This window comes from Pan troglodytes, chromosome 2 (genome assembly GCF_028858775.2).
Source record: "Pan troglodytes isolate AG18354 chromosome 2, NHGRI_mPanTro3-v2.0_pri, whole genome shotgun sequence".
Lineage (NCBI taxonomy): Eukaryota > Metazoa > Chordata > Mammalia > Primates > Hominidae > Pan > Pan troglodytes.
In genome coordinates this window covers 92,108,558-92,132,070 of record NC_086015.1, presented here as the reverse complement: position 1 = coordinate 92,132,070, position 23,513 = coordinate 92,108,558, and the positions used below count along the sequence as shown (strand labels likewise).

General features: G+C 37.2%; 1 protein-coding gene across 3 annotated transcripts in view; it reads right to left on the bottom strand.

The window, feature by feature from the left end:
• Window positions 1-22,934, bottom strand: part of HTR1F (5-hydroxytryptamine receptor 1F) — a 193,556-nt gene extending 170,622 nt beyond the window's left edge. For 2 of the 3 annotated variants that reach the window (XR_001712983.4, XM_016940010.4), the window contains exon 1: window positions 22,403-22,934. The gene's annotated coding sequence lies outside the window, so the exon portion shown is untranslated. Of the gene's footprint in view, window positions 1-21,912 lie in introns of all 3 variants that reach the window. The other variant, XM_016940011.4, reaches the window with a different exon arrangement.
• Window positions 22,935-23,513: the final 579 nt, after the last annotated feature.

Below are 23,513 nucleotides of genomic sequence, written 5' to 3'. Positions count from 1 at the left end.
AGCTAGTACACTTCCTGATACTACCATAAGCTTACTTTGCATTTGGAATATATTAAGTTGCTTACCTTTTAATTAAACATTAATCTTTTCTACTTCTGTATCAGTTCATATATATATATATTTGATTCACCCACAATGTTCTAAATCTGACCATATTCATCCATTAAAACACTGCAGACACTATTTTTAATGTCAGGGTTTTAAATTACCCCTGTTTATTATAGCCCAAAATTATTTTCTTTCATGAATTCCCATGACACATCATTCCTGCCTTTTACAGAATTGTATTTTTGTAGCAAATACCATAGGTTGGTCCACTCAATACCCCTTCCACATTCCTTGACTTCCTTTTCCTGAACCATAGAGGCTACAAAATAATAAGTGACAAAATTGAGTCCTGAAGATTATCCATGTGTCATTGCCCATAGCTTTTTAAATTTTGTCAAAGATGGAAAGGAAAATGAATGTTGGTACTGACTTCCTCCTTTGGTGCCTGCATTTCTCATGAACTCTCCCTCCTATATAAGAGTAATTTTCAAGTAGCTATGTAGGTATATTAACAACTAGAGCCATATCATTCCCTTACTAATTATAATTCATATTCTGACTTCAATTTAGTATTTTCTATTGAGTAAGGACAGCTAGAAGGAAACAAGTAGTATAGAAGCTGGAAGAAAAATAATAATTCCTAATCTATTTATATACCACATACATTCATGTTTATTATCTTTATTGTCTTTTAATCATTTTAAGATGTTTGCTGAATAGTTCCAATTTTGCAGAATTTTACAGATGGATAATTGAAGTCTTAATATTTGGAATCTAAAAAGATTGAACTCAAAGGAGCAGAGTAGAATGTTGGTTACCAGGGGCTGGAGAATGATAGTTGGTCATAGATTACAAAAATATGAGTTGGATAAAAGGAATAAGTTCAAGAGCTCTATTGTATAACATGGTGACAATAGATAATAACAATGTATTCTATACTTGAAAATTGCTAAGAGAGATTTTAAGAGTTCTTAACACAAATGAATATTATATGAGGTAATACATATGTTAATTAGCTTGATGTAGCCATTCCATAATGTATACATATTTCATGTTCCACACCATATATATATACAATTTTTGTCCATTAAAAATAAATAAATGAAATAAATTAAGACAGATTAGGTAATTTTGTTAAAATCATACACTAGGTTATGATGCTGGGATTCAAATCTGTGAGTTTTTGATTTTATGGTCTCAGTCATTTTCAATTTTACCATATTGCGTCATTCGTTACTTTAAATGTGAAAGTGCATACCACCCGGCACAAGGCACCCTTTACCTTTACCAGTTAGGTCTTATACAGCCTTATATAGCGTAGTAACCACTTTTAAAAATGCTAAAAAGATTATCCCAATGGCTTTCTGGTGTTTTAGTCTGTTTAGCGCTGCTGTAAAAATCTGCACAAGACTGGGTAATTTGTTAAAAAGAAAAAAAAAGAGGTTTAATTGATTCATAGTTCCACATGGCTGGGGAGGCCTCAGGAAACTTAAAATCGTGGCAGAAGGGGAAGCAGGTATATCCTATATGGTGACAGGCGAGAGAGCATATGAAGGAGGAACTGTCAAACACGTATAAAACCATCAGATCTGATAAGAACTCACTATCATGTGAACAGCATGGGGGAACGACCCCCATAATCCAATCACCTCCCTTTCTCGACATGTGAGTATTACTGGTCCCTCTCGACATGTGGAGATTACAATTTGAGATGAGATTTGAGTGGGGACACAGAGCCAAACAATATCATTCTGCCCCTGGCCCTTCCCAAATCTCATGTCTTTTCACAGTTCAAAACCAATCATGCCTTCCCAACGGTCCCCCAAAGTCTTAACTCATTTCAGCATTAACTCACAAGTCCACAGTCCAAAGTCTCACCTGAGACAAGGCAAGTCTCTTCTACCTATGAACTTGTAAAATCAAAAGCAAGTTAGTTACTTTCAAGATATAATGGGGATACAGGCATTGGATAAATGCTCCCATTCCAAATGGTGAAATTGGCCAAAACAAAGGGCCTACAGGCCCCATAAAAGTCCAAAATCCAGTAGGGCAGTCATTAAATCTTAAAGCTCCAAAATAATGTCTTTTGACTCCATGTCTCAAATACAGGGCACGCTGATGCAAGGGATGGGCTTCCACAGCCTTAGGTAGCTCTTTCACAGGCTGATATTGAATATCTGTGGCTTTTCCAGGCACACAGTGCAAGTTGTTAGTAGATCTACCATTTTGGGGTCTGCAGGATGGTGACCCTCTTCTCACAACTTCACTAGGCAGTGATCAATGGGGACTCTGTGTGGGGTCTCTGACCCCACATTTCCCTTCTACATTGCCCTAGCAAAGATTCCCCATGAGGGCCCTATCCCTGCAGCAGACTTCTGCCTGGACAACCAGGCATTGCTATAAATCCTCTGAAATATAGGTGGAGGTTCCCAAACCTCAATTCTTGACTCTGCACATGCAGACCCAGCACCATGTAGAAGCCACCAAGGCTTGGGGCTTGCACCCTCTGAAGCAACTGGGACACAGGACACCAAGTCCTGAGTCTGCAAAGAGCAGAGTGGCCCTGGGCCAGGCCCAAGAAACCATTTTTCCCTCCTAGGTTTCTAGACCTGTGATTGTAGGGGCTGCCACCAAGATCTCTGACATGGAGATATTTTCCCCATTGTCTTGCTGATTAACATTCAGCTCCTCATTACTTATGCAAATTTCTGCAGCAGGTTGAATTTATTCTCAGAAAATGGGTTTTTCTTTTCTATTGCATCACCAGGCTGCAAATTTTCCAAACGTTTATGCTCTGCTTCCCTTTTAAACATAAGTTCCTATTTCAGATCCTCTCTCTCAAATTCAAAGTCCCACAGATCCCGAGGGCAAGGGGCAAAATTCCACTAGTCTCTTTGCTAAAGCATAGTAAGCGTGACCTTTGCTCCACTTCCCAAGAAGTTCCTCATCTTCATCTCAGACCACCTCAGCCTGGACTTCATTGTCCATATCACTATCAGCATGTTAGTCAAAACCATTAAATAATCCTAGGACGATCGAATTTTCCCCTCATCTTCCTGTCTTCTGAGCCCTCCAAACTCTATCAACCTCTGCCCATTACCCAGTTCCAAAGTTGCTTCCATATTTTCTGTATCTTTCTAGCAGTACCCCACTCTTTGTACTAATTAACTGTATTAGTCCATTTTCATATTGCTATAAAGGACTGCCCAAGACTGGGTAATTTATAGGTTTAATTGACTCACAGTTCTGCATGGCTGGGAGGCCTCAGGAAACGTACAATCATGGCAGAAGGGGAAGCAAGCATTTCTTACATGGTGGCAGGTGAGAGTGCATATGAAAGATGAACTATCAAATACTTATAAAGCCATCAGATCTCATCAGCACTCACTCACTATCATGAGAACAACATGGGGGAAACTACCCCCATGATCCAAACACCTCCCTCTCTCCACACATGGGCATTACAATTCAAGATGAGATTTGAGTAGGGCAACAGAGCCAAACCATATCGTTTGGAGATGACTTTCAATGGCTCATGAGAATCACTGGGCACATTTCTTCCTGACTCTGTGTTCAGTGACTTCATGAAGATAGCTTGAAATTGATCATGTTGGGAATATTTACACTATGGAAATTGGCAAACTTCATGAATCAGGGCTTTTCCTCTTTCTCCTCAAGCTGTTTTTTCAAACATTTACCAGAACACCACTAGTCAAAACACTTTCATTTGGAATCTTTAAAAACATCTTTCCATAATTTTAACATTAATACTTTTCTTTTCCTATTATATACATTTCAGGGCTGTTTCATCTATTGACATTTGAGAAATCATTGTCATATCCTTTATGTTTCAAAGACTTCCCACTATTAAAAATAAAGCCCATTAATTTCAACTTTTTCCCTATTTACTCCTAGATCTTCTTTGCTCTTTTTTAAAATTGCAATTTCAATGTGCAGTCTTGCCAGGAACTATCACATTGAAGTAGTTTGAGTGTTTGTCTGTAGGAAGGCTTTTTTTTTTTTAACAATAGAATTCCACTGAATGACCTGGAAATAAATGAACTGCAAGGGCAGATCTATGGTAAATCATTCAGAGGAACTAGTGAGCCAGACTATTGGAGAATCTCCAATTTTGCCACTATGGTTCATATATAATTTTAAGTGTTTCCTATATGAGAATCCAAGAAGTATGAATTAAAGAGCCTTTCTGAACTAAGGGAAGAAACAAATTAATAAAGTATCTGAAATCAGGATTACTTACTAGTACTTACTATATGGCCTATTGGCATATAAAAACAAAGTCAAGTTATCTGGGGGATAGCAATAGAAAGTTTTAATATTCTAAGCTTATATGAGCTGATATAAGATCTATCTCAGATGAGTTCCATGTCAGTGTATACACATACTGGTCAGATGCTTCTTAAAATTAACTCCTGTGCAAAGTAACTGTGGTTTCTTCTTCACATGAAATATAAACTGTGTCAAAGCCACAAGTTGGGGAACATACATATTTTCAAGATTGCATGTAGTTCCTCATCTACCTGAGTTCATATTGAAATAATTTATACACCAGTAAAAGAGGAAACAACTGAGCCATTTTTAGAAAATGACTAGTGATACCAACATCTTCCTGGCCAAAGTTTCAGGAATTTCCATTGAAATAGTGTGATTCAGTTTGATGGAAGCCACAGAGGATGGAAATATAACAATATTAAATTTCACCTCCTTCAAAAAAGCTATCTATCTAGAAGGCAAATAAAGATAATGCTGGCTGATTCAGTCTGCCACATCCTGAGTGAATGGGTCAAAGAAAGGCATCAAAAGAAAGTATGGGGAGAAATGGAAGTCATTTCTAGGCCTACTGTCTGCTTGGAACCTTGGGAAAAACGCCGACATCCAGAAATGTGTGATTTGGCCAAGCATAAAATTAGGCACTGCTAAAGTTTATTATAGTAAAGACAGCAACATCAAATGGAATGAACAATGACATTTCCGATGAAGGAAGTTTCTTTTGGGACTGTTTGTTCCTTCCACTTCCTGTCAGGCTATAAGATCTGGAAAGGATAAGGAATTCAAAGCATGACCTACATCAGTTTCTAGCAGAATCCATATAAACTCCATTTGGCTATAAGTTTAAATTGAATAAACATATATTTTCTCCAAAAGAAGAAATAAATCAAGAAATTATTTGTCAATAAAAAAGACAATGACAAAAGAGAAAGGAATGACAAAAGAAAAAATAAAACACTGAAACTTGTTTGATCAGGTAAAATGGAACCTGATATTTATGGTAGCTAATTAAAAAATAAGGTGAGTTCATCTACTGAAAGGAAAAAAAATAACCAGATTGTGTATCCAGATTGGGTAAAAACAATTTAATAATATTTTGCTTTTAAGAAAAATTCAATAAAATGACTCAGGCCCACAAACTTTAGGAAAACTTAAAGAAAGGAAAAATAATAAGGCTAACATTAGACAAGATGAATTTAATAAAATAAAGTAAATTTCACATAGAAAGATTGGACAATCATATGTTTTTAAGTGCCCCCAAATCAAACACCATAACATACAAATAAGCATAAGATGGTTAAGTCCAATGGAAGATAGACAAATGTGATTATAGAGGGAGACTTTAGTGCATCTCTAGCAATCAGATACAATAACATAAGAATATGGAATGCTGAATATAATGCTGTATTATTAGTATAGTATCCAGTATGTAATTTGCTGTTTGTCAAATGTACAGTGGAACTTATCTCAAATTAAATGCATGTAAATCAAAAAAGAAAAGCTTAGTTAAGTTTGTCAATTAGAAATCATGCTAGCTACATTTTCTAGACAAAATGTAATATTAAAACTATGCATCAACTGAAAATATTTAAACACAAAAACTCCAAATATTCCTGTTTGAAATAGCTTCTTAAAAATAATTTTTGAGTCGAAAAAGGACGCTTAATTGAATGATACACTATTTGGTTTGCATGATTAAGAGTGATTTATAATAATTCAAATGGACTATCTCTCTAAATATAATTATATGCTATTATTTAGTACATGAAGCAGAAAAAATATTGCTGAGGAAAAATTTTTAGATTCAAAATATTTTCTATTATTTTTAACTCCATCTTCTATGTGATGATATATTGACTATTTTAAATAGTCAAGAAAATCAAATAAAAATCTATTCATATAAGAATTAAGTAAATTAAATGGATAAAAGGAAAATGAATAAAAATATGTGACTTTTCTGTAAACTAGCCAAAATCAAAAGGAAATGTAATAATATGTTAGGAACCAAAACAAGTCTCAATGAACTTTTAAAAATAGAAACCACATAAAATATTTTCTCAGACTACAATAAAACTAGAAGTCTATAAAAAGAGAAACTCTGTAAACTATACAAATTAAACAACATGCTCCTGAAAGACCACTGGGTCAAGGAAGAAATTACGGTTAAATCAAAACAATTCTAGAAACAAACAAAAATTCAAACACAGCATATCAAAATCTATGGGATATGGCAAAAGCAGTGCTAAGAACAAAGCTGATAGAATAAATGCCCACATAAAAAAGTAGAAAGATTTCAAATAGACAATTTAAAAATGCACTTTGAAGAACTAGAAATGCAAGAACAAATCAAACCCCAAATAAGTAGAAAGAAAGAAATAATAAAGATCAGAGCAGAATTAAAGTAGAGGCAAATGAAAAAATGCAAAGGATAAATGAAATGAAAAGTTTGTGTTTTGTAAAGATAATCAAAATAAATAAACCACTTGATGGATTAACCAAAAAATAAAAGAAAGAAGGCCCAAGCAAAATCAGATATGAAAAAAAAGACATTACAACTGATATCACAGATACACAAAGGATCATCAGGCACTGTTATGAACAACTAACTATACATTAAAAAATTAGAAAACCTAGAGGAAACAGATAAATTCCTGGACTCATACAACTGACCAAGATTGAATCAGGAAGAAATTAAGAATCTGAACAGATCAATAACAAATAATAAGATTTAATAAGTAATAAACAGTCTCCCAACAACAGAAGTACAGGACCTAATGGTTTCACTGCCAAATTCTATCAAACTGTCAAAAAACAACTAACTCCAATTCTCCTCAAACTATTCCAAAAAATTGGAGAGGAGAAAATTCTACCTAACTTATTCCATGATGCCAGCATTATCCTGATACCAAAACCAGACAAGGGCACAACAAAAGAAAACTACAGGCCAATATACCTGATGAACATAGGTACAGAAATTCTCAAAAAAATACTAGAAAACCAAATCCAACAGCACATTAAAAAAATAATATACCACTATCAAATGGGATTTATCCCAGTGATGCAAGAATGGTTCAAGGCATGCAAATCAATAAACAATATACATCACATCAACAGAATGAAGTACAAAAACCATATGATGATCTCAATAGACACGGAAGAAGCATTTAATAAAATTCATCATCCTTTCATGGTAAAAATTCTCAACAAACTAGGCATAGGAGGAACATACTTCAACATAATAAAGGTCAAATATAATAAACCCACAGGTAACACCATGCTGAATGAAGAAAGCCTGAAAGCCTTTCCCCTAATAACTAGAACAAGATGAGGATGACAACTTTCCCCACTCCTATTTAGTATATTACTGGAAGTCCTAGCCAGAGCAATCAGGCAAGAGAAAGAAATAAAAGGCAATCAAATTGGAAAAGAAGTCAAATTGTCCCTGTTTGCTGATGATATGATCTTATATATTAAAAAAACTAAAGATTCAACCAAAAAACTCTTAGACCTGATAAATTCAATGAAGTTGCGGAATACAAAGTCAGCATACAAAAATCAGAATCATTTCTATATGCTAATTAATGTACTAACTAATTAATGTACTAATAAATCAAGAAGGCAATCCCATTTACAATAGCTACAAAAATAAAAAATACCTAGGAATAAATGTAACAAGGAAATGAAAGATTTCTAAAAGAAAAACTAGAAAACACTGTTGAAATAAATTAAAAACGACACGAAGGGAAAGATACTCCATGCTCATGGATCAGTAGAGTTAATATCCTTCAAATGACCATACTGCCCCTTGTGATCTACAGATTCAATGTAATCTCTATCAAAATACCAATGAGATTTTTTACAGAAATAGAAAAAATAATCCTAAAATTTGTGTGGAAACTAAAAGGGCCCAAATAGCCAAAGCAATCCTGAGCAAAAAGGACAAAACTGGAGACACCACGCTACTTGAAACTCAATATATTGCAAGGCTATGGTAACTAAGATCGCATGGTACTGGTACAAAAACAGACACAGAGACCAGTGGAATCGAATACAGAACCCAGAAATAAATCTACATATTTACAGCCAACTGATTTTTGACGAGGGTTCCAAGAACATACATTGGGGAGTCTCTTCAATAAATGATCTAGGAAAACCGAATGTATACAGAAAATGAAACTAAATTCATATCTCTCACCATAAACAAAAATCAACTCAAAGTGGATTAAAGACTTAAATGTAAGATTCAAAACAATAAAACTCTTAGAAGAAAACAGGGAAAACACTTCAGGACATTGGTTTAGGAAAAGATTATGGCTGAGTCTTCAAAAGCATAGACAACAGAAACAAAATTGGACTATATTAAACTAAAAATCTTCTTCACAGCAAAGCAATAATCAGCAGAGTGAAGAGACAACCTGTTGAATAGGAGAAAATATTTGCAAACTATTCATCTGACAAGGGACTAATATCTAGAATATACGATGAACTCAACAGAAAAAATAAAACAAATAATTCCATTAAAAAGTGGGCAAAGGACAAGGGGAATGCAAATCATAACCACAGTGAGTTATCGTTTTACCCCAGTTAAAATGGCTATTTTTAAAAAGACAAAAAATTACAGATGCTGGTAAGGAAACAGAGAAAGAGAACTTTTATACACATTGACAGGAATGTAAATTAGTATAGCCACTATGGAAAACAGTATGGAGATTTCCCAAAAAACTAAAAATACAATCCAGCAACTCTACTACCAGATATTTATCCAAAGGAAATTAGTATATCAAAGCATACTTGTACTTAAATGTCTATTGCAGCATTATTCATAATAGCAAAGACATGGAATCAACCTAAGTGTTCATCAGTGGATGAATAAAGAAAATGTGGGATTTATACACAATGGAATACTATTTTCCAATAAAAAAGAATGAAATCATGTCATTTGCAGTCATGTGCATGGAACTGGCGGTCATTATGTTGAGTGAAATAAGCCAGACACAGAGACAAATTTCACATGTTCTTACTCATATTTGTGAGCTAAAAAAAGTTGATCTCATGCAAGTAATGAATGTGTGTGTAAATGGGGCAAAAAAAAGTGTTTGGTTAATGAGTACAAACATGCGGTTAGTTAGAAGGCATAAGTTCTAATGTTTGATAGCAGAGCATGGTAACTATAATTAGCAACAGTGTATTGCATATTTCATTTTCTTTTCTTTTTTTAAGTTCCAGGGTACACATGCAGGATATGCAGATTTGTTACCCGGGTAAACGTGTGCCATAGTGGTTTGCTGCATTTATCAACCCATCACCTAGGTATTAAGCCCAGCATGCATTAGCTCTTTTCCCTAATGCATATTTCAAAGTAGTTAGAAGAATTTGAAATGTTCCCAACACATGGAAATGATAAATACCCAAGCTGATAGATGCTCTAAATATCCTGACTTGATAATTACACATTGTATCCATGCAACAAAATATTACATGTACTCTCTATATATGTAAAATATTATACATCAATTTTAAAATAAAAAAAGATATGAAATACACAGGAAAAACCCAAATAAGAAATGCATGGAACTCATAGGAAGTCAGTTATAAAACTTATTGACAAACATGAAATATCTAAATTAATTCAGAGACACTGTATTTCCCTGTGGAAAATCCAGTCAGTCATTTCACATTAATCTATACTCAAACTGCTATTCTAATAAATATCTTAACTTTTTTGCTATCTCACAAAATTGCCCATGCTCACTAAGGAGGAAAAAATAGGTGGGAATAAAGAAAATTTTGGAGAAGAGTGGTAAAAAAAAAAAAACCTTGCTCTACAAGTTGTTAACATATTACAAAATTTATAATAACTAAAAGCAATGTAGGCTTGCTGCCACAACCAAATAAGGGAGCAACTAAATAGAACTCATCACTTTAAACAGAAGCACCCAGTAGATGGTAAAATTAATATTTCATAACAGTGGGGATAGAATGACTTTCAAAGACATGGCATTAGTATCAAAAGGTTGACTCTAGAAAAAAAGATTATGATAACAACTCATCACACTTGATATATAAATATGAATTTCAGCTTGATCAAAAGTCTAAATTAAAATAAATAAGGTAATCAAAATTAGAAGATATAAAGAAATGTCCAACAGATCTTTAGATGGAAAGTTGCAAGCTTACTGTTGGTTTCATAAAACCAAAACCAAACCAAAGTAAAAAAGTTGAATTGTTAAACTACATAAAATTAAAAATTACATATTATCAATAATTTCTATGAAACAAGTTCAAAGGCATCAACAGAGGGGAAAATTTGCAGCATACAACAGACAAAGCTTTGGAAAAATAAACATCTATAGTAATATGAGCACAAAGAACTGCCAGACAACTCAAAAAGGAGAAATTCATAAAAATAAGAAAAATACTGATATTCAAATTTCTAGATAATAAAATGGGAAATATACCAAAATCAAGAATTGAGATATATAATTTTGGCTATCAACTCAGCAAAACTTTTTAAAAAGCTAAGATATACTATTCAGTTATACTCAATTTTTTTTTGAGAATGCTGTTATACAATTTTAGAGAATTTTTTTTCCTTTTTGAGCAATGAGCTCTTGCTGTGTTTCCCAGGCCGTCTCAGCACCTGGGCTCAAGCATTACTCTCATTTCAGCCTCCTGAATAGCTAGGACCACAGGCATGCACCACCAAGCCTTGCTTTTATTTTATTCTTTAAAAAGTTTTATAAATATATTCATGTTTTCAACAATGAAGAAAATGTTATTAAAATAAAATCACATTTTTGTATGTCAGAAACACCTGGATGGTGAGAAATATGAAACAAAATACTTTTTAGTTTTAAGTATAAATATTGCAATTCATTATTATTTTAAACCTGACAAATAATAAAAAGATAAAACATATTAAAAATGAAATCAAAGGAGGATACAGTTTTTTTCTCTAATAACTTAGGGTCAAAGAGCAACAAAATCTATAGCTGGAAAATGATAGGACTGAGTTGTAATGTGGATTTGTATGCCCAGTTTCACCATTTATCTGCTCTTGGCTATAAAACAAACCATCTCTGGGAATCACTTCCCTCTTCTGTAAAATGGGGATAATCCTTCTTGTCCAGCCTTGAAGATAACGTGTAATAAAATATCTGAATGAAACTGTAAAAATGATCAGTTTATTCTCAAGTTACTATGATTGTACTCATGGAATTATATGTAGTTCTATATTATTCTTCTACCTACTCCATTGTTTGTACACTGGGTAGAAGTATTCCTTCTACTTTTCAGTTTGGAAGATCTGATCTGACTTTTATATGCTTTAGAATTCATTCACTGAGAAAGCATTTCCCTACTGTAACACGAATTGTACATATTTTGTATCTTATGTCAAATTAGATGCTGCTTCTGAGTAATGTTCCAATATATGACACTGGTTTTACTGTAATCTTTCTGAATATCACTGCAGAAGTGAAACTGTCTACTTACAATTTCACAGTAGTATGATGCTTTCATACTTTTTAAAAAGTGCATCAATCTGGATAGATTTTCCCCCCTTAGATCCTGAGGATAGCAATGATGTTCAATGAGATGTTGCACCTGCTTTTAGTGAGAGGGTAAATCTGGGAGAATATATGTAGAAAGGAAGTTTGCATAGAATTGAGCTAAATCTTGGTAAACTTCTTTAAGACGAAAATGAAGTTTGTCAGGATTTTAATCCTTACACTTGAAGACCCTTTCCAGGATTATGACTAAGATAAAATAAATAATATTTTCTCTCTTCTGATATCTTATAAAATTGATGGTGGCTGAGTGAACTTAATCAGAAGAGAGAGGGGAAAGGAAAATTCACAGATGAATTTGAGAGAAAATGGTTTTTGGAGCATTTGAAATCCAGGTTCCTTTTCTCAAAACAGAAAGGCTCCAAATCATACAATCTAGACTTCATTTAGGAAAGGTAAGAATAGACAGCTCCATTGCTTTTATTTCAACCAGAATTACTAAGATTGAAGGGTCCTCCTTGGCTTGTCAAGCAGCTGCCAAGATTCTAAAGAACCTGCTAAAAGATGCCTTGAATTATTAGTGCTGTGTTGTGCACTGGATGAAATGTAAACAGAATGTTGCAATGGGCACCTTCCAAATCTGTGACTTATTATTTCAAACATTATTTAATAAAAAGGCATGAAAATATGCAACTAACCTATTTACTTTTACGTGTACCATAAAACTGAGCTACCCTTGCTTGTAAGCATGTGCCAAATTAGTCTTTTTCTGATGTTACTTAGCTATTAATACACTGGTCAGGAATTTTGCTTCCTATGATAATTAGAAAACAAAATCAAGCCAGGAGCAGTGGCTCATGCCTGTAATCCCAGCAGTTTGAGCGGGTGCTGAGGCAGGAGGACTGCTAGAAGCCAGGAATTTAAGACTAGCCTAGGCAATATAGTAACATACTGTCTCCACAAGGAAAACAGAAAAACTAGCCTGGCGTGGTGGTGCAGGCCTGTAGTTCTAGCTGCTTGGGAGGTTGAGGTGGGAAGATCACTTGGCCCCCAAATTTCAAGGCTGCTGTGAGCTGTGATCATCCTACTATTGCACTCTAGCCTGGATGACAAAATAAGACCATGTCTCAAAAAAAAGAAGAAAGAGAGAAAGAGGGAAAGAAGGAAGGGAGGAAGTAAGGAAGGGAGGGAGGGAGGGAAGAAGGGAAGGAAAGAAAGAAAAAGAAGGAAGGGAGGGAGGGAGAGAGGGAGGGAGGGAAGAAGGGAGGGAAAGAAAGAAAAAGAAGGAAGGAAGGAAGGGAGGGAGGGAGAGAGGGAGGGAGGGAAGGAGGGAGGAAAGAAAGAAAAGGAAGGAAGGAAGGAAGGGAGGGAGGGAGAGAGGGAGGGAGGGAAGAAGGGAGGAAAAGAAAGAAAAAGAAGGAAGAAATGAAGAAAGGAAAGAAAGAAAGAAAGCAAAGCCATGCTTTATATATTTTTCTAAATATCACAAATGACTTAAAAACAAAGTATTAAAGGATCAAAACATAATTATAAAATAAGGGCTTTTCATGTCTAGGTATTTGGATATAACCTTGACTATTTTAATGTATATACTTCTTTTTACTTCTATAAACTATCTATCTCCAATACGAAAGGAAAATATCTTAGGCCTCCAAAATCACTAAGGAAAACTCAAGCTGCAAGCTGCTTAGGGCAAACCTGCCTCCCCTCCCATTCTATTCAAAGTTATCCCTCTGCTCACTGAGATAGCCTCCTTTGGAAAGGCTAATCAGAAACTCAAAGGAATGCAACTGTGTGTGTCTCACCTATCTGTGATCTGGAAGCTCCCTCCCGGCAAGTCCTCCTGCCCTTGCTTCAAGATGCCCCACCTTTCCAGACCGAATCAACGTACTTCTTACATATATTGATTGACGTCTCATGTCTCCCTAAAATGTATAAAACCTAGCTGTGCCCCGACCACCTTGGGCACATGTCGTCAGGACTTCCTGAGTCTGTGTCACAGATGCACTCTCAACCTTGGCAAAATCAACTTTCTAAATTAATTGAGACCTGTTTCAGATATTCTGGGTTCACACAAACAAGATTTTACTCCACTAATTTTCACTATAAGTGCGCTACTACACTGGTATACTATAAGGTATAAGATGAGGAGATAATACAAAAAGAAAGGAAAGACTGAAGCTAAATTAGCACCAAAGAGCTTTGAATCCTAGATAAGCTAGAAAGTTAAGCCTCTGCAAAAGATGAGCGCTTATTAATAACTCCAGATTTAATTCAGATATTTTTGTTCAATATTAGTTGGCATTGTTTTGAAATAGATGAAAGTTTGACATAAGGAAAATGTAACTCCATATTCATTTCAAGAAAAAAGAATAGAAATAACTATAGTAATGTCAATTTATATTGTATACGAAAAATAAAGGCAGCTTAACACTAAAGTGGGTTATTGAGTGAGACTATATACTTTTCTTGATATTTTGTTAAATAAGAGAAATAGCCATCTGTCTTAAAGACTGTAGATACAGAAGATTACATTAGGAAGCTTCTCTGGGGTTTTATTTTGTCTTTTAATTTTATGAAACAGTTTGAAAGAGAGAAATGCCATAGACAGAGTACCAATGAACCGAGAAAGACAATTTTTTGAGGTGATTTCCAGAAAATCACTCCTACTCAAGGGTAGTTGTAAAGTATTACATAACATGGCTTGTTTACAGTTGCTCTTAACTCAGGCAACACAAGAGTCACAGAAGTTTCCCTTTGATGCTGTTTGTGCTGAGCACTACAGTTCATTCAGTCTGAAGATACAGAGATGGAAAAGACTCCATTTCTGCCTCCAGGTACTCACTAGCCTAACTGGAGAGAAGAGACATGTAAATAAATAAAATACAAACAGCATGGTGAATGCACTATGGATATTTACAAAAGGATCACAGCTAGTTTAGAGGAGTGAATTACTTTTTAGCAAAGGAAGAAGTCTGGGAAGAAAAACAAATCCATGTAAATTTTGGCAAATGACTAAGAATTTGCCAGGTGGAAGGAAGGATATTCAGAGCTGAGAGAAGAAAGGAAAACCTATGTCAGAGAAGTGTGAGTAGTTCCCTGTTGCTGAGCATAGCTAGTGGGCTGGCAAGGAAGGGTGGCTGAAAGTAAAGTTGGAGCAGAAATTCAGAGGAAGAAGGACTTGGAAGGATGAGCTACAGGGCTTGGCTTGTTCCCAGAATGACATGAGGAGCCACTAAAGGATTTTAAGCATGAGACAGAACTAATACCTAAAGTTAATTTGGTGACAATATGGGAAAAACGACAAACGAGGGCAAGGCTAGATTCAGGGAGATGAGTTTGGAAGGTATTGAAAGAGTCTAGACTAAGCATATTGAATAAGTAAGTAATGAATGATCAGGAAAGTATAGTATATTCGAGAGACCCATCTAAGAGTAGTCTGACTGTATTTGGCTGAGTCTGGAGAAAAACTTTAAAAAAGAAATTTGGAGAGTCTCTCTGATAGAATATGGACTATATGAGTCTTAAACATTTAGGGGAGAAAGATGAGTTTAATTATGAACCTGTTAACTGAGCATGGAGGTCATCCATCTGTCCATGTTACCATCTTGAGGGTTTTTAGTTTAATAGGGAGGATTGGGCTAGATATGCAGAAGAGAGGGGAATTTACCCCAATGCCAGGATGTATCCTACTGGTGCTAGTCAGGGGACTACTTGTACCAGCTCATGGAATTACATAACGTTGTATCAGATAGTGAGGGTTTTATTCTCCTTTCAATTTCCTTTCCCTTTGGATTAACCACTTCCAAGACTTCTAGCTTGGTGGAAGTTTGTTCTTAACTTTTGCTCATCTACTTTTTACTTCAACAGAATATCAGCCTCGGGCTCAAGTCTTTTAGCTGAGAATAAATACCTAATTAAAATGTAATAATATCACTATGTTGTTTGCTAGATTCTTTTTATCATTTCATCTTATTTGTGGCAGTAGTATCAATTTTCCATTAACAATATTGATAAGGATTTTATTTTTATTTATTGCTATTTTAAAATATGATTCAACTTAAAGAAATGATATAAATAAGAAATACTGTTGTATGCAGGTATGAAAAAAATCATGAAGGCAGTATGTATAACGACTTGGATATACCAAAAGGGGACTATTATTGGGTAGTGCTAGAACTGAGAGTCACCTTCACATTTGGACAAACTAGGATTCATCATCTCATTTGGTGTTGCTGAAATTACAGTAGCTGATGAAATTTTTTTATAAGAAAGCCTAGGAAAGATTCCCAACTCTCACTGATGGACTTAAATGAGTCTGCTAATTGTCTAAAATTATCTGCAAATATTTGTATCTATGTGCATTTTTCCCTTGGGGAGAAATGACATAGTTTGTTTTTATTTTCATTTTTTCCTATTTTTGTTTTGAGACTCTCAAAAGGATCTTTGACCAAAACATAAAATGGAAGTGAATGAACAAGAGAGCTAAGAATGGGCAATGGAAGAGGATCACCAAACGAATGGAGAAGTAAAAATCAAAAATATAATAAGGGGACCAAGAGAGTGCTGTCAGAGACTTCACAGGAAAGACAAGTGTCTCTGAGCCTCAGGAAAAATAAGGCATGGATGATTAATGGTTAGCTTTGTCCAATGTTACTGAGTCGTTCGGTGAGCTGAGGTTTCAGTGATCAGTAGCTTCTGATTTAATAATATAGTGACTATTGCCAAAGTAGTTTCATGGGATGGTGGGAGTGGAATCCGGCCTGTGGTGGGAGAGGAGTTAATGGGAGTGGAGGAGCTGGTGACAGGAAATAAAAATTAGGTTTTTTTTTTTTTGAGGGAAGATAGCTGAGAAAAGATCAAATGGGACTCTAGCTACGGCGGGTGGAGGGGGGTCAGGGTCATGAGAGTTTTGCTGTTTTTCTGCTGGTTTTATGGATGGATGGGAGTGATATAATCTTAATACCTTTAAATAACAAAGTCATGAAATACAGAAGAGGCTCAAGTTGCAGGTGGTTAAAAGAATTGTTTATGAAGCAAAATTCAGATTGGAGTGGGGGCAGTTGTGGGACCCAGAGCAGAGAGGGTGGTCAGCTTGACAATCGGCCTAGAGGGAAGCAGAGGAGCTGAGCAGATAGACATACAGGAGTTGGAACTGGTGAGGGAGATTCATTCTTGAGAACCTCTGAAGTCCCGGTGAAGAACTGTCCTGAGACTGAAGGGGGAGGGGGCAGAGACAGTGTTAGTTTGGAGCAGGTGGGAAACTGGAGGGAGTGGCAACCAATGGTAAGAAAGATTTGATGAGAGTGATGATCCGAATGACATTAAGACCTGAGACTTTATGATGCCATCAACTGCAATTGTACATGCAACTGTCCCAAGCACACTTAGCTTTAGGAATGTAGGATGCTGGCCAAAGGACAGATCCAAATCTGGGAGTTTCTGGGAAATGGCACTGTCCCTGTTCCTCATCCTGCTAGTTCCCTCTCTTACTAGCACCAGTCATGCCATCCCCTACCACTTATTAAAGGGTTTGCTCCCACAGTAGTCCTTTTTGTCCCACCATCAGCTTTGCCTTCTGTGTAGTTTATCCTCATTGGTCTACTTCCGACATTAGTAACTCCCATTTTAAAAACAAGTCTCCATGGCCCACTCCAGCTACTTTTAATCTTCTTTTTGAAACTTTTTCAGAGTTGTGTGATACATAGTATTAATTTCCTCATCACCCATTCTTTATTTTCTTTCATATTTTAAGCTACATTTTTTTTCAGATTCATGTGTGAAGTTTTATTTAGGGTTTTGAATAGCTAATCTATGTGCACATGATTCAAAGGTATTAAAGTATATAAAAACAGAGTTTATCTTCCTTCTATCATTTTACCCTACCATCCAGTTTCCTTCCTTGTAGGAAACTACTATTGTCTACTGTTTCTAAAATATGTTTTCATATAAAGGCTCATTTTGATTTGTTCTGTAATAAATGATAGCATTTCAAACATACTGCATTGCAACTTTTTCTGCTAGCTTAGCAGACTTTGCAAATCTTTTAATTTTAACATATGGAAAGCTGCCTAATAATTTTAACACCCAGATAGTATTCCATTGAATGTACATACAGTAGTTCCTAGTTATCTATTAGGCATAGGCCCAAGACCCCCCAGTGAATGCCTGAAACCATGAATAACTCCAAACTCTCTGTATACACACTATGTTTTTCCCTATCCATACATACCTATGATAAACTTTAATTCATAAATTAGGCACAGTAAGAGATTACCAACAATAACTAATAACAAAGAACAATTATAACAATACTCAGAATGACATGCTATTTAAAACATGATTTTTGTATGTCTGAAATTTTCCATTTAACATTTTTAGACTGCGGTTGACTGCCGGTAACTGAAACTAGGGAAAGTGAAACTGAATAAGGAGGGACTACTATATATAGATTATTTGGCTTGTTTTCTATGTATACGTATTTATGTTGTTTTCAATTGTTTGCTTATGTACAAAACTGCAAAGAGTAACTGTGAACATCTATTATTATTTTTACTTAAGTGCAAGCATATCTGTAAGATAAATTCCTAGAACTGGAATCACTAGGTCACCAATCTATGTTCAATTCTTAAAGATCAATCTTGTCACCACCATTTTGACTGAAATAGCTTAATTCCAAGGTAATTCTTTGCCTTTACATAATTTTGTACTTTAGCAACATTGGACACAGCTGATCAGCACTTCCTTTTTTCTTAAAAAAAGTACTTTCTTCTTTTGGCTTCCATAATATCACACCCTTCTGGATTTTTCCCTATTCCACTAACTGCTCCTTCTCAGTTTCCTTTTATGGCTCCTACCCTCTTCAATATCCATATTTTGGACTGCTCTAGAACTCTTTTCTCAGCTTGATCCTTTAAATACATTCTCCCCTGAAATTATTTCATAAAATCTCGTTCTTCTAAATGCCATTTATATAATGATGACTCACACATTCTTATCTCCAACTCTGGGTTTTTCCTTGAGCTCTGTCCCATCTACCCCTGTTATGCCTGCACCTGGATATCTAGTAAGCTGCTCAAAATGTAACTGTTCCTTCGTCTTCTCATATCAGTTGGTGACAACTGCATTTTTTCCTGTTGCTCTGGTCATAAATCTAGACATGAGCCTCGATTCCTTTCCTTCCAACACCCACCATATCTAATCTATCATCAAGTCTTGTCACCTTTGCCTCCAAATACATGCAGAATTCACACACTTCTCACCATCTCTACAATACATCCTGGTTAAAGACTAGGCTGGCAAACACTAGTGACTGCCTGACAGCCTTCTTGCTTCCCCTCTTGTCTTCCAACAGAAACTCTCCACAGAATAGCAAGAAGTTATTGGGGAAACAGTTTCCTGCTGAAATGCTTTCATGTCTTCCCACTGTACATAGAAGAAAATAGGAGCTCTGTACCCTGGGTTAAATGGACACATATTACTTCTGAGAGAAGGAAATAACACAAAGAAATTGGAAAGATTATGAAATTAATAGAGTTTCCCCTTTTTCATACTCATTGATGTAATTTTTGCCTATTTCTGTTCATTTCTAGGCTCTAAAATATGTCTCTTTTGTTCCTTTTCAAAGGGAAGGATCATGTCTGTTTCAGATGTCAATTTTGAGTTTTCCTACTGCACTTCAAGGTTCTTCACTTTTAGATCAGAAATTAGTATTTCTTCTCTGTCTAATTTAAGGCTGAGGGAATGGAAAAGTAAGGTTTCCACTTACAGGGCACGGGAACTGTGGTTCTAGGTTGCATCACTACCTATGTTTCCCTAGGGGTTTCTGGACCTGGCCACTGAAAGATTAATAGTGCTTTCAGCTAACAACCAGAAGGCAACACACAGCATCTTGTTTACCCTGCCTCAAACAGCATCCCGTCCACCTTTCATATTGGAAAAAAAAGAGAATCCTGCCATGGTATATCGCTATGTCCACGTTGTTTTACATTACCCAGTTATTACTAACGTACTAGAGAGAGAGTGCCCTTCAAACATCTTTAAAATGATTTCAGTAAAAGTTAATAAAATTCAAAAAAGACCACATTTGCTAGATAAGAAAATTTAAACTATCACTCCTTTTATTTCTGATTAAGAAGTAAGTTGGCCGGGCGCTGTGGCTCACGCCTGTAATCCCAACACTTTGAAAGGCCAAAGCGGGCAGATCACGAGGTCAGGAGATCGAGACCATCCTGGCCAACATGGTGAAACCTCGTTTCTACTAAAAATACAAATTAGCTGGGTGTGGTGGCATGTGCCTGCAATCCCAGCTACTCAGGAGGCTGAGGCAGGAGAATCGCTTGAACCAGGGAGTCAGAGGTTGCAGTGAGCCGAGATTGTGCAACTGCACTCCAGCCTGGAGACAGAGACTCCATCTCAAAAAAAAAAAAAAAAAAGTCATAATTTTGAAAGTCTTTGGGAAAAATATGCGCCCAACTTTAATTAAAAACAAAATATTTTCTAAGAAAAGTATGTGTATAATTTTAATTAACAGCTTTATAGCAGTCTTTATAAGAACAATAAAAACAATATAACTAGTTAATATATTCATTTTTAAAAAGTGAACAAGTTGACTTTACAAATGTGCTGTTGCTCAATCCCACCCATTTATATAGTAAAATTTGGCTAATGCGGCAAGATGGCAGAAAGTGCATTATTCTTTAAAGTCCTCATTCCAACAAATAAGTTATTTGTATGCTGTTGAAAGGGAACAATCCCTTAATATAACTTAAGCTCATTAGCTCTGTAATAAGCCCACTTGGATGAAGCGTGAATAAATGATTCATACTAACTGAGAGACGTGTGGAAAAATATACTGAACTTCCGTGGATTAAAAATTAGTAAAATAAGTTATTTTCATAGGAACTCCTAAGTTAATAGCAGGCAAGTGTAAAATTTGTTCTAGAAACATCTGAGTTTGTTCCTTTATTGAACCACCTCTCCCAAAGCTTAGAAAACCCCTTTTGATTGGAAACAGTGAATACATACTCTCATTCTCAAGACTGACTTTGAAACAAAGATTAGAATGGGGTGGGGGGAAGCAAGAACGACTCTTTCCTTAGGGAAGGCACGAAGTGGTGATGCTTGGACCTGTTTATGAGTTTGGGGAGGGGAAAATGGAGAGGAAGAAGAGGAAGAGACTGCAAGCCCAGAGGCGATGGCAGAGTCTTCCTCGGGTTTGCTTCTGCGTGGATACCCTCACTTTATCAGCGAAATGTAGCCCAGAGTTCATTCCACCTCTCACAAGAAACACACAGACAAATGGGGCACACCAAACTTAAGCATCATTAGACTGTTGATCATCAAATCAAATTTCAAAGACTTGTATGTAAATAGAACTAGAGCGAAACCCATTTTAAAATTTGTACTGTTTTCCTGTTTTCTCTCTCTTTTTTTTTTTTTGGCATAGCATATCCACTAAAATTTAATCAAATTGTAATAATTATATATCTGTTCCAGAATATGGGGGAGAGGTTAATGCCACCTGCTTATGTCATCTTAAATATTCACCTAACGAATCATCTTAACTATATTACGATCGTCAAGGTGCCTGGGAAGTAATTAACATGCAGGAAAAACAAAATCTACTCCTTAAGGCTTCTTCCAAAGTGCCTGTCCTTAGGAAAGGCTCTCTCATCCAGGGCCACCTCTTTCATGCAAACTGAAATAACCTCAACATCACATCCAGCATTGGAACCTCCCCAAATGCCCATCTCCGTTTGCATTTTTTCTACTCATCCCTGAGCTCTCACAGCCCCTTAAGGGGCAGGACCCCTGAGGATGAACCCTCATTCCGCCGGCCTCTCGGATCCCCCTTTCTCTTTTGCTTGATTGCCCCTCCAAACAGGAAGGCGCCAACAACCCTACCTTGAGTCAGACCTGCGGCAACTAGGCAAGCTGCAGCCGCGAGGTAGAAGCTCTCTCTGACCCTTTTACCTTAATGGTTCGTACCCGCGGGAAATTAAGTTGGAAAACTGCAAGCGATTTCCGATCTACGGCTTCTTCCAGCTCCTCAGATTTATCTTACCGTCCCCCCCGCGAATCCTCCCAAGATCCCACCGAGAGATGGATTCGAAGACTCTCCCCTCCTTCCGCTGCTGGATTCTGGCCCGTGCCCCGTCTCTCTCCACCCCAGCGGCTCCCCGAGGTAGGAGCGCCAGGAGCCTGCGCCCTAAGTGGGGTCTCGCCGGCTTGGACCGCCACCCCTCGCCCTTGGGCCCGGGTCAGACCCCTCTCTTCCTCCCAGCCTTGACCACTATCTCCGCCTAGCACCACGGAACTTCGCCCCCAGGGAGCAGAGGTTGTGGGCAGAAAAGGGAAAGGGCAATTCTTGAATTCCTGCGCTGTTAGATCAAAGTAGTGTGGGAAAGGACTTGGCGCCGGCTTCCCAGCGTTTCCGCCGAGAGCAAGCGCTGTCCAGCCTCCCACTCCCCATGTCCCCACGCCCCTTCCCCACCTGCGCGCCAGCTGCGAGCGTGACGCGCACTCCCGGGCTCAGCGCTGATCCGCACACTCACCCCTGGCGCTCCCTGCAGCAGTCGGAACTGGCAAGGTGGCGCCCCCAGCCCCGGGGCGCGGGAGGGCAGAGGCGACCCCACGGGGCGGGAAGACAGCAGCGCCTGTCGCCAGCTTTCGGGGCCGCGACGCTGACTGCGCGCTGGGGAAGTCTTGCGCCGCCCTTGCTGGTCCGGGGCGCCTGCGGGCGGGCGGACGCCCGAGGCTCTCCAGCACGCCTAGCACCCCTCTCCTCTTGCCTTCCTCCCTTCCTTCCTTCAACACCCCTCTCTCCCTTTCTCTCTTGCTTCTGTCACTTTTTCGCCTCCCTGCCTCTTCTCTCCTCCGTCTCCTCCCTCCCCTTTCACTGATGCGTGGAAAAGGGCGGGGGAGAAAAAAGTCCCGTCTCTTAAACTTGAGTGATACCTTCGAGATAATCTGTTCATGGAATCCGAAAAATGACGTGAATCACTTTTCCGAAAACCTTTAAAATAAAATGATTTTTGCCTCACATTTTTTCATCTTTGCGTCTTCTTCCCAGTGACTCTTTTTATCCAGCTGGGTGGCTAGCAATGAGAGAGGTCAGATAAAGAAAGCAAAACGGGAATTATAGGTAGCGGACTTAGGAAGTGGGATCGTGAACAGCCATTGGGTGGGCCCAGGGATTAATTTACCCACAATTTCATGAAGAATGCATTTTCTGAAAAAGAAGTGGTGTTGGAGCATGAGAAGGAAGATAGGCAAGGTAATAGGGTCAGGATTTATTCACAATTTTATTCTCAGGCATGCCTGGTGGTTTATCCAGGAGATGCCTTAGCATATGTTTGTAGTGCTTTGACCTGGAGAGAATACGTGACCTTTTCCGTTCATGGCCTTAAATCGTTTTCGACTAATGTTTGGTAGCCTGCAAAGAGTCCAGTTAGCCTGCCAGGAATTCCCCAAACCTGCTTTAAAAGACCTTAGAAACTTGTATGCTTCTTGGAAGGTGGCAATTTTTCACCACTGAAACAGGTCTCCAATGCTGAGAAAGGTGGGACAGATATTTATTTATTTATTTATTTATTTATTTATTTTGTACGGAGCACCGCCTTTGTAGTCCACAGATGCACCTTCCCAAGACTGAGTTTTACTCTG